The sequence below is a fragment of the Schistocerca cancellata genome, chromosome 2, assembly GCF_023864275.1.
Source record: "Schistocerca cancellata isolate TAMUIC-IGC-003103 chromosome 2, iqSchCanc2.1, whole genome shotgun sequence".
NCBI classification, from domain to species: domain Eukaryota; kingdom Metazoa; phylum Arthropoda; class Insecta; order Orthoptera; family Acrididae; genus Schistocerca; species Schistocerca cancellata.
Window position 1 is genome coordinate 705990742 of NC_064627.1, and position 17505 is coordinate 706008246.

General features: G+C 41.7%; 1 protein-coding gene across 1 annotated transcript in view; it reads right to left on the reverse strand.

The window, feature by feature from the left end:
- The window catches only part of LOC126162500 (zinc transporter ZIP10), a 280789-nt gene that overhangs the window by 82906 nt on the left and 180378 nt on the right, over window positions 1–17505 (reverse strand). The window lies entirely within an intron of this gene.

Sequence of the window (17505 nt, forward strand, 5' to 3'; positions counted from 1 at the left end):
TATCGTTAGAAATTACACTATACTTTTCTGTTTCCAAAATTTAGTCTTCAGAATTGATTGCAAGTACATTAGAGCTTATAAGATGGCGTTCTATTGTCGGTTTGACAATAAATCACAACTGCCAGTACTCAAAGGAACCCAAAAATTGAAATTAATTACGGGTGCAAAGTCGCAAGAAACTATCACACATATTCTGTAAACGCTTACTATCCACAGTTCTGTGGGTAAGATTATTTTGAAGCGCGATTAGCCGAGCGGTCTCAGGCGCTGCAGTCATGGACTGTGCTGCTGATCCCGGCGGAGGTTCGAGTCCTCCCTCGGGCATGGGTGTGTGTGTTTGTCCTTAGGATAATTTAGGTTAAGTAGTGTGTAAGCTTAGGGACTGATGATGTTAGCAGCTAAGTCCCATAAGATTTCACACACTTTTTTTTAAGATTATTTCGTTTTCTTGTTAGACTACTAGAAACTGTGGAAATCAAAGCCACCTACTTTTCGTTTATAAGTGAGGCACAAGAAAAATTCTCGCATGTTTTATTTTTTGAGACCCCTTATCTTAAGGCCCGGAGTGGTTGCGTGTGATGCTTTGACAGTTTCACTGGGTAAATGCAATGAATTATGAGTAATGTACGCAACCCTCAATGTTTTGAGATGTTCTGTAACTTTGGTTTGGTTGGGGAAGGGGACCAAACAGCGAAGTCATCGGTCCCATCTGATTAGGGATTGTTGGGGAAGGAAGTCGGCAGTGCCCTCTCAAAGAAACTATCCCGCCATCTGTCTGAAGCGATTTAGGGAAATCACGGAGAACCTAAATCAGGACTGCCGGACGCGGGTTTGAACCGTCGTCCTTCCGAATGCGAGTCCAGTGTGCTGACCACTGTGCCACTTCGCTCGGTAAACTATGGTTTCAGGCATAGCTTGAGCACTGAAGAAATTCTGGCCGTCCGTATGACGACTATAAATAGTTCAAGAAACTTAGCTTTCATGATCATTTAACACAGGTTGTCCTGAGGAAGTAAGAAGTCTGTAGTCACTAACAAGAAATCTTTGTTATGCTTCGTACAGCTAATTCAGAAACTATACACTCTTCGAGGCTTACTAAGACACTCAACATAATGGGAGCGGCGAAAGTTATACACTATACAAAGAAAGAGAGTCTATGCAACTGTACCCAGAAATTTTATGGCTGCGCTTGTCTCAGTGACGGACACGTTGCGAAACATGGGACATCTTTCACAAGATAATCGACGATTCTCACGGTAAAACTTAACGTCATCACTATACACTGCCATTCTGAAATGTAAAACTCCTTTTATATTGTGCCTTTGTACGTTATATTTCACTTTTCGTAATTCTGTGCTTACTGTAACTTCGCCGGAGTGGTTCCTTAACCGTAAGAAAGATGCTAATCTTGGACTCTTCAATAAGCTGAATGTTACAGGAAACCGTTGTCGATTTGTAAACTGTGTAAAATTTCTTGCCGCGCGAGATTAGCTGAGCGGTCTAGGGCGCTGCAGTCATGGACTGTGCGGCTGGTCCCGGCGGAGGTTCGAGTCCTCCCTCGGGCATGGGTGTGTGTGTTTGTCCTTAGGATAATTAAGGTTAGGGACTGATGACCATAGCAGTTAACTCCCGTAAGATTTCACACACACACACACACACACACACACACACACACACACACACACACACACACATAAAATTTCTTCCTGTACTGCATAGTAAAATACTAACACGACGGACCTTTCAATGTCGTGATATATCACAAATTGTTCAATGAGTTTTCTTCCCTTGACCAACAGCTGCATCAAGAGAAAACATAACATCGCAAATGGGTTTCAAAGACTAAAGATAAAAATCGTTGACATCCCGTTAGACATTCGTTTATGGTTTTCCAGACTATTTCCCCCGTTGCTGTACTTTTAATAACTGGGATGATCCGAAAACAGCTCCTTTTGCTTTGTTGAGGGACATAATGTCGAACGACTGATACAGAACTACACAATAGTGATTTAATCTGGCTTCAGATGAACAGTCTTCAGCACATACAATAGTATCGGATGAAAGGCACCGTAAGCTACGAAATGGCGATAAGGCGTGGTTGACGACTGTGTTTTACGTAGCTGTACCTGGGTATTTCATTCGTAGTAGCTGAATGAAATTAACTGGAATGAAGTGAATGGAATCAACTGGGGTGATGCCAAAGATACGCAGTGATACGATTTGATAGAATTCCATTCAGAAGTGCTGAACCCGTAAAGTTATAAATATGTCGCTACAATGGAAAGTCTGCCGGTTCCGCTTTTACGAACGGATGTCTCAGATTTATTTCATACGCCATTGTATTTCACTCTCTTCATAACAATTGATTCCATTCCATTCACTTCATTTCACTGAATTTTTACACGATCGGTAAAACCACAGCACTCCACCAAATGCGTACCCCAGTGGTGTTTACTTCCACTTACCCCGCAGAACTCTAGAAGTAATAGGAGCAAACATCCATGCCTTTCGAACATAGATTCAGGCCTGGAGGCACGCACAGGTAATTTAAACGGTAGGGCGACTGCCAACGAAAAGCTGGCAGTCCGGGTCCTAATGTGGGTCGGGTACTAGATTTCGCTTTTCAAGACGTACTCATATTGAATGTATGGCCTGTGCGTCTCCTTCAGTCTACAGAGATTTCCGTAAAAGTAGATATTTTGACAATCGTGCGCAGGTTTCTGTGCCAGTCTGACATCAGTCGGAAAGACGATGGTGAGGGAACATGGCTCCATTTATTTTTCAGACTTTGCCATTAATAACAGCCATATCAAGGCTCTCAGGTTAAACCCACGGTTCGGTTCTAGCGTAATGGTCGGCGAGTCCTAGAGGACACGGCATGAAGCGCCCGTATAAATAGCTGAGCAGTAATTGAGTTTTCTCCGGAGGCAGTTTGCCGGTGCCTCGTCCTTGCTTGCTCTGCCAACTATATCCTGGCAGGCAGACGCTCATCCGGCATCTGTCACCTACGCCGTGGTAAAGTCTTTTGGTCTTTTGACGAGACAGAATGGAAGACCCAAATTTAGAGGTGGTGAGAAAGGAAGGAACCTCACTGTGACTGAACTTCGACATTGGGCGCAAAAAATTTGTTTTAAAACTCACTATACCGGACTGGATAGCATTTCATGCCCGACTGTTATGTAATAACGATAGTTGCAGTGAGTCGCTGCAGATGGATGTGGGGCCAGGCACCGGTCTATAATTTTAAAAATGAATCTCATGCGTCTCTGAGGTACGCCACACAGGACATACGAACGGCACCTGACCTTTGATAATCATCTAACGCACAAGTAACGAAGCAACCGAATTAGCCAGTCTAGCTGAGAACTTTCACAGACCTGCCGTCCTGTGGAAAAATCTGCGAGGTCTAACAATAGGCAAACTCAAATCTGTAGCTGAACCTCTAGTTCCTATTGAGGCTCGAACTGAGTATTTCGCCACGCCGATCTCTTTACTTTACCAAAGCACAAGAGCGCAAACCATCGATTCCCTTAAGGACAGATATAGAGCAAAATGCATTCTTGTACTTAGACATGTTGTTGTTGTGGTCTTCAGTCCTGAGACTGGTTTGATGCAGCTCTCCATGCAACTCTATCCTGTGCAAGCTTCTTCATCTCCCAGTATCTACTGCAACCTACATCCTTCTGAATCTGCTTAGTGTATTCATCTCTTGGTCTCCCTCTACGATTTTTACCCTCCACACTGCCCTCCAATGCTAAATTTGTGATCCCTTGATGCCTCAAAACATGTCCTACCAACCGATCCCTTCTTCTAGTCAAGTTGTGCCACAAACTTCTCTTCTCCCCAATCCTATTCAATACCTCCTCATTAGTTACGTGATCTACCCACCTTATCTTCAGCATTCTTCTGTAGCACCACATTTCGAAAGCTTCTATTCTCTTCTTGTCCAAACAAGTTATCGTCCATGTTTCACTTCCATACATGGCTACACTCCATACAAATACTTTCAGAAACGACTTCCTGACACTTAAATCTATACTCGATGTTAACAAATTCCTCTTCTTGAGAAACGCTTTCCTTGCCATTGCCAGTCTACATTTTATATCCTCTCTACTTCGACCATCATCGGTTATTTTACTCCCTAAATAGCAAAACTCCTTTACTACTTTAAGTGTCTCATTTCCTAATCTAATTCCCTCAGCATCACCCGACTTAATTTGACTACATTCCATTATCCTCGTTTGGCTTTTGTTGATGTTCATCTTATATCCTCCTTTCAAGACACTGTCCATTCCGTTCAACTGCTCTTCCAAGTCCTTTGCCGTCTCTGACAGAATTACAATGTCATCGGCGAACCTCAAAGTTTTTACTTCTTCTCCATGAATTTTAATACCTACTCCGAATTTTTCTTTTGTTTCCTTTACTGCTTGCTCAATATACAGATTGAATAACATCGGGGAGAGGCTACAACCCTGTCTTACTCCTTTCCCAACCACTGCTTCCCTTTCATGCCCCTCGACTCTTATAACTGCCATCTGGTTTCTGTACAAACTGTAAATAGCCTTTCGCTCCCTGTATTTTACCCCTGCCACCTTCAGAATTTGAAAGAGAGTATTCCAGTTAACATTGTCAAAAGCCTTCTCTAAGTCTACAATGGTAGAAACGTAGGTTTGCCTTTTCTTAATCTTTCTTCTAAGATAAGTCGTAAGGTCAGTATTGCCTCACGTGTTCCAACATTTCTACGGAATCCAAACTGATCTTCCCCGAGGTCGGCTTCTACCAGTTTTTCCATTCGTCTGTAAAGAATTCGCGTTAGTATTTTGCAGCTGTGACTTATTAAACTGATAGTTCGGTAATTTTCACATCTGTCAACACCTGCTTTCTTTGGGATTGGAATTATTATATTCTTCTTGAAGTCTGAGGGTATTTCGCCTGTCTCATACATCGTGCTCACCAGATGGTAGAGTTTTGTCATGACTGGCTCTCCCGAGGCCATCAGTAGTTCAAATGGAATGTTGTCTACTCCCGGGGCCTTGTTTCGACTCAGGTCTTTCAGTGCTCTGTCAAACTCTTCACGCAGTATCTTATCTCCCATTTCGTCTTCATCTACATCCTCTTCCATTTCCATAATATTGTCCTCAAGTACATCGCCCTTGTATAAACCCTCTATATACTCCTTCCACCTTTCTGCCTTCCCTTCTTTGCTTAGAACTGGGTTGCCATCTGAGCTCTTGATATTCATACAAGTGGTTCTCTTCATTCCAAAGGTCTCTTTAATTTTCCTGTAGGCAGTATCTACCTTACCCCTAGTGAGACAAGCCTCTACATCCTTACATTTGTCCTCTAGCCATCCCTGCTTAGCCATTTTGCACTTCCTGTCGATATCATTTTTGAGACGTCTGTATTCCTTTTTGCCTGCTTCATTTACTGCATTTTTATATTTTCTCCTTTCATCAATTAAATTCAATATTTCTTCTGTTACCCAATGATTTCTATTAGCCCTCGTCTTTTTACCTACTTGATCCTCTGCTGCCTTCACTACTTCATCCCTCAGAGCTACCCATTCTTCTTCTACTGTATTTCTTTCCCCCATTCCTGTCAATTGTTCCCTTATGCTCTCCCTGAAACTCTCTACAACCTCTCGTTCTTTCAGTTTATCCAGGTCCCATCTCCTTAAATTCCCACCTTTTTGCAGTTTCTTCAGTTTCAATCTGCAGTTCATAACCAATAGATTGTGGTCAGAATCCACATCTGCCCCAGGAAATGTCTTACAATTTAAAACCTGGTTCCTAAATCTCTGTCTTACCATTATATAATCTGTCTGATACCTACTAGTATCTCCAGGATTCTTCCAGGTATACAACCTTCTTTTATGATTCTTGAACCAAGTGTTGGCTATGATTAATTTATGCTCTGTGCAAAATTCTACAAGGCGGCTTCCTCTTTCATTCCTTCCCCCCAATCCATATTCACCTACTATGTTTCCTTCTCTCCCTTTTCCTACTGACGAATTCCAGTCACCCATGACTATTAAATTTTCGTCTCCTTTCACTACCTGAATAATTTCTTTTATCTCGTCATACATTTCATCTATTTCTTCATCATCTGCAGAGGTAGTTGGCATATAAACTTGTACTACTGTAGTAGGCATGGGCTTTGTGTCTATCTTGGCCACAATAATGCGTTCACTATGCTGTTTTTAGTAGCTAACCCGCACTCCTATTTTTTTATTCATTATTAAACCTACTCCTGCATTACCCCTATTTGATTTTGTATTTATAACCCTGTAATCACCTGACCAAAAGTCTTGTTCCTCCTGCCACCGAACTTCACTAATTCCCACTATATCTAATTTTAACCTATCCATTTCCCTTTTTAAATTTTCTAACCTACCTGCCCGATTAAGGGATCTGACATTCCACGCTCCGATCCGTAGGACGCCAGTTTTCTTTCTCCTGATAACGACGTCCTCCTGAGTAGTCCCCGCCCGGAGATCCGAATGGGGGACTATTTTACCTCCGGAATATTTTACCCAAGAGGACGCCATCATCATTTAATCAAACAGTAGAGCTGCATGTCCTCGGAAAAATTACGGCTGTAGTTTCCCCTTGCTTTCAGCCGTTCGCAGTACCAGCACAGCAAGGCCGATTTGGTTAATGTTACAAGGCCAGATCAGTCAATCATCCAGACTGTTGCCCCTGCAACTACTGAAAAGGCTGCTGCCCCTCTTCAGGAACCACATGTTTGTCTGGCCTCTCAACAGATACCCCTCCGTTGTGGTTGCACCTACGGTACGGCCATCTGTATCGCTGAGGCACGCAAGCCTCCCCACCAGCGGCAAGGTCCATGGTTCATGGGGGGGACTTAGACATATGTATCTCCAAAAATGTTACACCTGTAATAGTAAAACTTGAGACTATTATGTAAAACTTAATGCTTGATTTTCTGTGCAATATTGGTTTTAAAATGCACATCGGCATACATTTTAAAAGGATTTGAATTTTTAATTACCATTGTTTCTATAATGTACCTTTTCTCGTAAACTAATCAAGCAATAAAAATGGAATTTCACAGTTTATATCTGAATAAGTGGCTAATTAAGCACATGGAACAGATTTTTCTTTAGGTCATAGTTGCTTTGAAATTAATTTTTCAGTTTTGTGTTACCCGGGACTGCTCTATTTTTCTCAAATTTTAAAGGAGAACTTTTCTCAGAGAAAAGACAAAGGAAAAGTGCAGCACAGGATTATTCAGTAAGTAATTCTTAAGAACTGTGCAAATTTCAGGATGTTACCTTTTATATTTCCTGAAAGGTACATTATAGCTCAAAAAAGTCAGTTTACAGTAATAAGCTGTTTACTTCAATTTTTGACAATATTGCTATACCTCTAATAACTAATGCTGTCCATATCCATAATGTTTATTCTCTTCCTCGTCTTCCTGGAGTAATCGCTTCCCCTCCCTCCTTTGCCTGGCCAACTTTTGCATTGCTTCTTCTGCTGCCTGAGTTTTGCCCAGTCGCACTTCATCGATGCTTGTGTCTTCAAGTGTAAATGCACCTGGATGAAAGCCTAGTATCTGCAAGCACCTGCGTTTCCACTACTGAACACTAGACAGGCATCACACGCAGCTAAGTTCACAATAATTGAGGACACAAATACTGTTTTTGGAAAACACATCCATATACGATGACTGTAGCTCTCATTTGCGTTCTGTGTTTTCCCATGTACACATTTTTTCCGCGGTTCAGGATTGGCTAGGTACCTGAAAGTTAATTCTATAACATCCAAAACAGAAAGTGGCAAACCATGTTTGTGGGTTACGGCTTTCCACTGGCTTCTGCCTGAAGATATTTGCACCATGATGTGTCACAAAGAGAATGTTGAGGATTATCATCTGTGGAAAGTTTGTGAAAGAATATTGCCCACATGGCTTGCTGCATTGATTTCACACTATTTGGGCTATCGCTGATAGCTTTTCCATAATATACTTGTAAAGTGTGAATTTCCTCGCCTGTCAGTCTGTTAACGCCTCTCAGTGGCTTTCTATCTTCTAATTTCTTGCCTTTAATTTCTTTCTTCAATATGAGAATCGCTTTTGACCATGTCTCACACATTCCAGTTTTTTATTTTAGTTTGTGAGCCATAAGGATCTCCCTAAAACAGTCTCAAAAGCACTTTATCCACGTTCCATCACAAGAAACACACAGAACTGTCTTCACTACTACACAGTGCCCTTCTTCCCCTTCATTGTTAATATTTAAAACTCGCTCAACAGCTGATTTCACGTCCTCCTTGCACTCAACTTCAAGAGCACAGAGGAGCGTTCTGTTGTAATCACTGAATCTAGTCACTGGTGCAGGCAAACATCTATCATATGGGCAAGTATTTCTAATTCAGTTAACCTAAATACACTGGAAAACTGGTCTCTGACACTGTACACAATATCGTCAATTCCTTCATTAATTTTCTTCTTCGATAAACTCTGTGACTTTGTCGAAAATTGCTCTTCACACTTCTTAGAAGCAACATCTGTCACACTGTTATTTAAATTTCCTGTATCTTTTACATCTGAAATTCGACATTTCCTCACTTTTTTGACTATGCGTCCACCGTTAAGCCCCATTTTGAACAAAAACAAATATATGTAAAACTAACAACTGAAGTAAATATGCAGCAGGCTCTCTTAAAAAAAACCCACGTCGTAAAGAAAGGAGCAAGCAAAGGCAAGTTTTCTCATAGCCTCCCAGGCTCAGGTGCAGTCCGTTTCGATTGTGTGAACGAAAAATTAATGCAAAAAAAAATTTCTAGCGTAGAGAAAATGTGGATCACAGCAAATAGAGAGGGGCAGTGGCAGGCAAACTTAAAAAAACATATTTCTAGACAGAATCCTATTACGAAACTTTGCGATGTTATTCTTAAAAAATTAGTCTAATACATTATCCTGTACAAATTCGATTTTTTTGCAATTTTGCCCTATATCTGCCCTTAAAGTATCAGTGGTTGGTACTAAAGATTTTTTTTTCTGCTGCCGCTAAACCCTAGCACGGACAGAAAATCAAATGCGCGAATTCAATCGGCAGCTGTCAGTAACGATAATATGACAGTGCAAATGATCAGTTTTGTCGTCGATCCTCTACTGCTCAAAATAACTGACTTTTTGACCTTTCTCTGACATCCACCATCTTCCCAACAGCCTGGAAGCAGAGACGCATAAAACCATTACCAAAGAAGGAATCTGCCGTACAGCTTTCCGACTACAGGCCCATTTTCATTCTACCAGCATTATCCGAGGCTTCAGAATACATAGTTCACAAACAGGTTACTAATTATTTAGCATCAAATAACATTTTAGACGAATACCAGTCCGGTTTCCAGCAAAAGAGCAGTGTGACGATCGCTCTTATTAAAGTGACTGATGAACTGAGACAAGTTATGGACAAACAACAGACGACTATTAAGTGCTTTTTGGATTTAGCAAAGCTTTCGAGTCTATCAACTTTTATATTCTACTTCTAAGCTCCCAAGTCAAAATTTTTTCTTCGAGCGCAGTACAGTGGCTCCATTCATACCTTGCATCTCGCCAACAGTGTGCAATGACTGTAACAAAAACGACACAATATAGGGATTACTCTTCTCATATGTGTTAATGATGTGTCAGCTATTCTCTCCCACTGCAAATATCACCTATATAGTGACGACACCTAGTTATATCTACACGAAAGTCCAACATACCTGTGCACAGCTATCCATCATGTAAATGCTGATTTACTTGCCCTGTCAAGTGGGCGCAGAGCATAGGTTTGAAACTTAAGCCATCTAAAATGCAAGCAGCCTTAATCGCTCACAAAAGACTTATTACCACTCAGTTCATAGAATCTCTCCCACCATTAATCCTAAACGGCAAATAAGTAACCTTTTCTTCTTCTGCAAAGAGCTTAGAGATAATTCTGGACAATCACTTAGACAGGGCTGTCTGTAAGGTAGTGTCAGCGTCACTTCACTCACTGCAGAAATATGAAAAGTGTTTCCTTCCAGTACAATCCTATTTCATTTATAGTTATGAAGAGTAGCTCCTACTTCACATTGCCAACAGCTTTTTTTAAATGTCAATATAGGTAACATAAGGCCACATATTTACATCCCTACTGCGATCAAACAGCATGTGCAAGCCCAAAATTATTTCTCTTCTTCCACTGCCTTCTAAAAATCCAAATTGGTCTTCTGAAATATACTTTTCTACCTTTTGTTTTATTGTTCTGTTAACTAAATAAATGTGTATTCTGGAGACATGTGATAATATTGATAATATTCTATGATTGTTGCAGTCAAATGCCTTTCCTATTTCAGGTGTGGTAATGGTTCTGTATTGTGTGATGTTTTCTTGCATGCTTCCTCTTTCGTAGCTGACGTTCATTACTCTAACTAATTGGTTTTTTCAGTAATTATGTCATCAATACCGACAGCTTTTCCTAATTTGAGACTCCGAAGAGCATGTTCAAATTCATGCCGAGGGAAACCTCACATTTCTCTTTCACGCTCATTGATGTTTCAGTTAGATTATTTTTATTCTTTAAGTCCTTATTGTCGTCCTGTTCTTCTGTCTAGTCTTTCCAATTCCCTTAACATTCCCTCTTTACTTTTCATCACTTCATGGTCCGTGGGAATCTATCAGATTCTACATTGAATTTGCGGTTGAGTTAACCTCTCTTCAAACTATAATCTATCGTAGATCTCTCGAACAAAGAAACCGAGCGCAGTTCTCTGAAAAAAGCACAGGTAACATCCATCTAAAAGAAGAATAGTGGAAGTGATCCAGTTAACTACTATCCAATATCCTTGACATTGATTTGTTGTGCAGTCTTAGCACACATTCTGAGCGCAAACATAGTGAGGTATCTGTAACAGAATGAACCTCCTTAATGCTGACCAGCATGGATTCCGAAAAAATGGATCACGTGAAACCCAACTCGCACATTCCTCACATGACATACTGAAAGCCTTGGATCAAGGCGGTCAGGTAGATGCAGTATTTCTTGATTTCCGACAAGAATTTGATGCTTATTATCAAAAATACGATCACGTGGGGTCAAGCGAAATTTGTGACTGGACTGAGGACTTTTTGGTAAGGAGGACGCAGCATGTTATCTTGGATGAAGAGTCATCGTCAGATGTAGAAGTAACTTCGGGTGTGCCCCAGGAAAGTGTGTTGGGGCCCTTGCTGTTCAGGTTGTATATTAATGACCTTGCAGGCAATATTAATAGTAACCTCAGACATTTTTCAGGTGATGCAGTTATCTATAGTGAAGTACTAACTGAAAGAAACTGCATAAATATTCAGTCAGATCTTGATAAGATTTCAAAATGGTGCAATGATTGGTAACTTGTTTGAAATGGTCAGAAACGTAAAATTTTGCACTTCACAAAATGAAAAAATGTAGTATCCTATGACCATAATCTCAATGAGTCACTACAATGAGTCACTGTTGGAATCGGCCAACTCATACAAATATCTGAGTGTAACACTTCATAGGCATATGAAATGGAATGATCACATAGGCTCAGTTGTGAGCAAAGCAGGTGGTAGACTTTGGTTTTTTGGTAGAATACTTGAGAAGTGCAGTCAATCTACAAAGCAAATTGCTTACAATTCACTCTTGCGAACGGTTCTAGATTATTGCTCAAGTGTTTGAGACTCATACGAAAAAGACTAACAGGGGATATTCAACGTATACAGAGAAGGGCAGCACAGTTTGTTTGACCCATGGGAGACTATCACAGATATTCTGAAGAAACTGAACTGGGAAACTCTTCAAGTTAGATGTAAACTATCCCTAGGTAGTCTATCTAAGTTTCAAGAACTGGCTTTAAATGATGATTCTAGACATATAATACAATCCCCTACGTACCTTTGTTCCATTAAAGTATAATCAAACTGAAACCGTCTTTTGTCTGGTGCCTCTCATGTGAACCTTCTTTTAAGAGGAACTTGACATAATGTGTTTGTAATAACCATATCATTGTTATTGCAGAAATATACCAAATTTTCACCTCTTTCATCCGTTTCTCCCAAGACAAATTTTATCTGTTGTCTTACTGCCTGTATGTGGGTCCCCTCTACTGTATTAAAGTCGTCCATAATAGCAACACGCAACCAAGTAAGACACACGGAAAAACACTACAAGAGCGCTCCATGCCTTGACATAATGCGTAGACTAAGCAGCATGCGGTCAGGACGTGGATTCAGTCACACTTTTCAACCAAGTGGCCTCACAAGGGTTGAGTGTAGCCCGCTTGCCAGGAGCTATCGGTACATCCAGACGATCAACCATGCAAATGGTAGTCAACCCCGACAGCTCTTAACTTCTGTGGTCTAATGGGAACCGGTGTTAACACCGCGACAACCATTGGCGACTCCTACAACACTAGAGGGGAAAAAATTACCTTTATTACACATTATTAAAGCTGTCAGTGACTCATAAAGGAGTTAGATATAGAGTAACAGAAATTTTGATCACTTGTCCAATTACACAAACTATCTGACCGGTATCAAAGTAAGTTTTAAATCTATCTAAAATCATTTCTCCTGAGAAACTTTCCTTCCAAGGACGAATTTTTATTTAAAAACTGGTAGCTTGTGAAAGAAAAGATTTAGTGTATAAGTGTAGTTGTAAGAGCGCATGAGTGGGTCTAAAAATACCATGATCATTATGTCAACATTTATCACGCAGATCTCATATACATAGGCTGAAAACTGATTCGTTCCACATCATTCCGATAAAATAATAGTTCAAATGATCTGGAGAAGATGTAACTGACTGACAATGACGGTGAAAATAACGCCGAGACAGAAACGAGAAGTGCTGAATGAAGACTTCAAAACGAAGAGTACATAGGGCGTTAATGTTGTCAACAGCACAGGGCCTATTCGAGAACAGTTTTCCACACAAACTACTTGCACGGTGGTTATAACTAAACTTGCGCTGCTTGAGCCAGTGTAGACGGAAGACTATTTACCGTGTGGGTATCCAGTTTTTAAGTAATGATGATCAGACTATGTGCTGCTGGATTTGCGATATTAGGAGTGTCAGTGTAAGGATTTGCCGTTAGCCGCCGACACTGGTACGGCGACGTAGGGTTGAAACAAAGGCGTCAGTGAGCATTACAGTTGTAGACAGTCAACATGGGTCTGGATAGGTGGACAGGGCTTTATTCGCAGTTTTATCAAAACAACAATAGTGCCGCTGCACTTCGCGAACATCGACGCATTAAAGGCACACGGAGAGGTTATCTTTCCGGATCGCGATTGAAGAAGGTGATTCCGGTACTTCGAATTAAATGGCGATTGCGGATTACTCCTGGGAGAGGCCGACGGTCAACTGCGCCACAATTTGTAGAAGTCACTGTTGGCTGAGAATGAGAGACCCAACGTGCCATCTGAAGCAGTCCACGAGCTGTATCACAATGGCTGAACATTTCATGGTCCACCGTTCGAGACGTACTGCGATCAGTTGTCAAATGGTATCTTTAGTACGGTTCCAGGCTGTCGTGAATACAGACGGTCTTCACACTGAGCAACGTCCGTAACCTGGAAAGTAACCTTGGTCCGCATTTAACAAATGTTACTGTCTCATGTGGAAATTAAAATGTGCTTCTTTCAATGGTTTGTTCGTTATTTTCTCTTCTTATGTTCTTATAAATGTTTCCACATTGTTTCACTGACCTACAATCACTTGTTTTCCATGGTGGCCCTTAGAAGTGCCTGAAGTTTGATTATAACCACCCTGTGTATGGCGCCCCGTCCCTTTTCCCTCTTACTCTTTCACCTGTGTGAGGTTTCGCTGCTGACTGCAATACGCACTGTACTATACAAATCTTGCCCTTGGGTCCCCGCTGGCGCCTCTCTCATCTTGGAATCCCAAGAGGTCGCTACTAATTGTGGTACGTTCTCGTCGGAAATCTTACAGTTATGGCGCCTCTGGTAACCTTTTCAGCTTAACGCGCCAAGCGGCAGCTTATCTCTTAAACCGGCCCTGCAACAGCAAGTAGCGTGAATGAATGGAACAAACATATTCCAAACAAGACATACAACGCATACGTGCGCCATTTGCACTGTTGTGCGTTTTGTATCCCGCCTGGATAGGCGACGCATGAATCAGCTCTTGTGAATTGCTTCTGCAAAATAGGCCGACACTGAAGGATGCGAGTAGGAGCAGGAAAAGGTGAAGTACTTCGGTACTGCCTGTAGATTTTACAAGTACATAAATAGTTACTTAACTTTGGCTGAGACGAGCACGTAGGTGCAAAGCCGTGCACGTATCAAAGCTAACTGCTTCTAGAAGTTAACAAAGGCAAAATCTGTAGTGGCTCACCCACTATGAAATAGAAACACTGTTGCTTGGTCGTCTACTCGTGATCAAATGGGCTGAATCTGGAGCGGCGCTCGTGGAGCTGCACAGTGCCGGCTAGAGGGCGCTGTCGTCGAAATCGGTGTCGTAGTGCCAACCTAAGAACTTGTACCTACGCCGTGGCATCGTAGCTACCGATACCACAGCGCGGATATGTCAGTCTAATACAGTTACAAAGATAAATGTGAGAAGAAATCAAACGAAATGCAATTACTGTACAGTGTAACGAGCGACAGGTGCCACATATCAAAATACTCCGAAAATAATTCTGACCAACCTCCGAAATTTTGTCGGCGGATTACGGGCTCGCACTGTATAAAGCTTTAATGAAAACATACTCCAATCTGAGTTTTAATAAGAACAATTTTGTGTTAGAAATTTGGAAACTTTTTATTTGGGGAAGGGAGCTTTCCGTCCAACGTTTAGACATTCTCTGTCCACCGTATGGACACTAATGATGGGAAAAATCGAATGAAACAATCGATTTAGTCGATTGTAGTGTTACATACCGACAGGATTCTTATTCAGTCATTTCTTTCGAGTGAAAGCGGTCTGTAGGAGCAACAGTGTCCGTTGTAGTTTTGCATATCATACCCACGGATATAAAACGTTATATTTTACAGCCTTTAAAAAGTGGCAGGTATAGTATTTCACAGGGTACTTCAGCTTCACAGTTACGCGGAACTATGTTCGCACTGCTCTGGACAGCTGGAAGCAACAGTTGGGAGTCGCCGATTATCCAGCGCTTTCAGTTCTGAAGGGAAACATTCGACCGTTTTTTGGCATTGTTAAATCATTATTATTGACTGCACTCTGCTATCCCTTGCCTTTACTGTTATTGCCGTTTCGATGTTTCTCTCTTACTGCGTGCCAAAAAATAGCTCTTAGTTCAATTTTTCATCCAGAATGGCGAAACACTCAGTGGAGTGTGAATAGAAGTAATCATATAAGGGGAATAACTGTGAACCTCGAGATAAATTACAGTACTGCAGGGATGGTTCATATTATAAAGTATATTAGTTAAAGGAATATAAGGAAAATTAACGATTAAAAATGGTTCAAATGGCTCTGAGCACTATGGGACTCAACATCTTAGGTCATAAGTCCCCTAGAACTTAGAACTACTTAAACCTAACTAACCTAAGGACATCACACACACCCATGCCCGAGTCAGGATTCGAACCTGCGACCATAGCAGTCCCGCGGTTCCGGACTGCAGCGCCAGAACCGCTAGACCACCGCGGCCGGCGAAAATTAACGGATGATGACAAATATTTCTCCCATAAAAAAGAAATTATTCCGGCAAGTGACAGAAGACGCTTGAAAAGCAAGTGATTGTCACCACACAATTTAAAAAATTTGTATCGTATGTATCCTGTTCACACCATTTCAGCATTTACCGAAAGAGAATTGCCAGTGGTGGGTGCAAAACAGTGGGAAGAGAGAGAGAGACAGAACGTCAGTACATTTAAACAAACCAATAATTGTTCTTTTATTTAAATATAAATTTATAATGGAGCATTAGAGATTAGCCTTTTGAAATCAAGAAAAAAAAACATATTTAATGACATAAATACGTAACATTTGTATTCAAGTAAAGAAATACATAAATTTTTAATATATATCATTTTTTAAAATAGAGGTTTTGAGTCACCTCTCCTTAAGGGAGATACGTTATTTGTCTCTAAAAAAAAGTTGACAACCCACGTTATGGTTCATATACAACCGAAAATCCTGGAAAGGTACGTAAATGAAACTACTTAAAGCCCAGAGAGTGAGTGAGAAACATACAGCTGAAGTAGCCTCGGAGACTAGTTTCACTGGGTGGTTTCATTCGACTGAGGAAAAAGACTGAACGAAAAACAATCGACTGGCCAACCGTTTGCCGAGCCTCATGCCTGCTCGGGCACTTGCAGCTCTCTGAGCGTCCCTGGACAGCCGGCGGACAGACTGAGCACTGAGCAGAGCAGAGCGCGGCCTCGCTTGTCCAGCCCAGCACGCCCATCGCTTATCGATCGGCCGTCCGCGGGCCGCGCTTCGCTTTCTTCAAGCGTCCGCGGGCATAACGACTCGCGGATCTGCCCTCGCCGCGTCCGGAACCCGTCTGGAATCTTTTCGAGACGCTCCACTCTCAGCTTCCTGCTTCCAAACTTAAGGATTCTGGCGGCAAATCGATCACAATGAGTTCGACCCACGTCCAGCCAAAAGCAGCTCGATGACACCTGCATCTCTGCTCGATTAGTTGCATCTCCCACACATTCGTTTTCCTGGAAGAAGGAATTGCATTATTACTATCTTGGAGAGCCTGACCCTGCCGACTTGTAAAATGTGCGTCAGAAACGAAACAGCCATTTTACTTCAAACTGTGGTGTCATCCGAAGAACGAGATGGCAAGGTGTACCTCGCAACGGAACCACAAGTAAACAAAGTCGTTCCCAAAAAGCAACGACGAATGAGCGACGGTGGCGTAGACACGCCTGTAAGAGTTTCCATACGCCACAGCATCAGTTCGCTTGCTTATTAGTCGACCACAATATTACTGCACTTGTGAGTGAGAGCGTTTAGGTAGGCTTATTGTGAGTCATCGCGTAATCGGAGTTGATAGTATACGCACAACTGATCTGAACTAATTTACAGTGCGATGCGTTTTTCTTATTCACCACTATACTTGTTTACTGTAACGTCACCGCGTGTTTCCAATAACAGCCAAGTGCAACAATGTCGTGGCTGAGTACTACGTCTGAGCGCAGTCCCGCTCAGTCCACTCACCAATCTCGTCGAAGACGATAGCATCATCTCTCTAGCGAGCCCAACAGTGCGATCGTTGCATTAGACAGAACTCTGCATTAAAGTTTTTCGTCAATTGTATTCTGTGAGAAGCCGTTAATGTTCATGGACGGTAATGTTACTAATGACATTCCTGTGGACATGGATTGTTCACATGGTTCAAATGGCTCTGAGCACTATGCCACTTCTGAGGTCATCAGTCACCTAGAACTTAGAACTAATTAAACCTAACTAACCTAAGGACATCACACACATACATACATGCCCGAGGCAGGATTCGAACCTGCGACCGTAGCGGTCGCTCGGTTCCA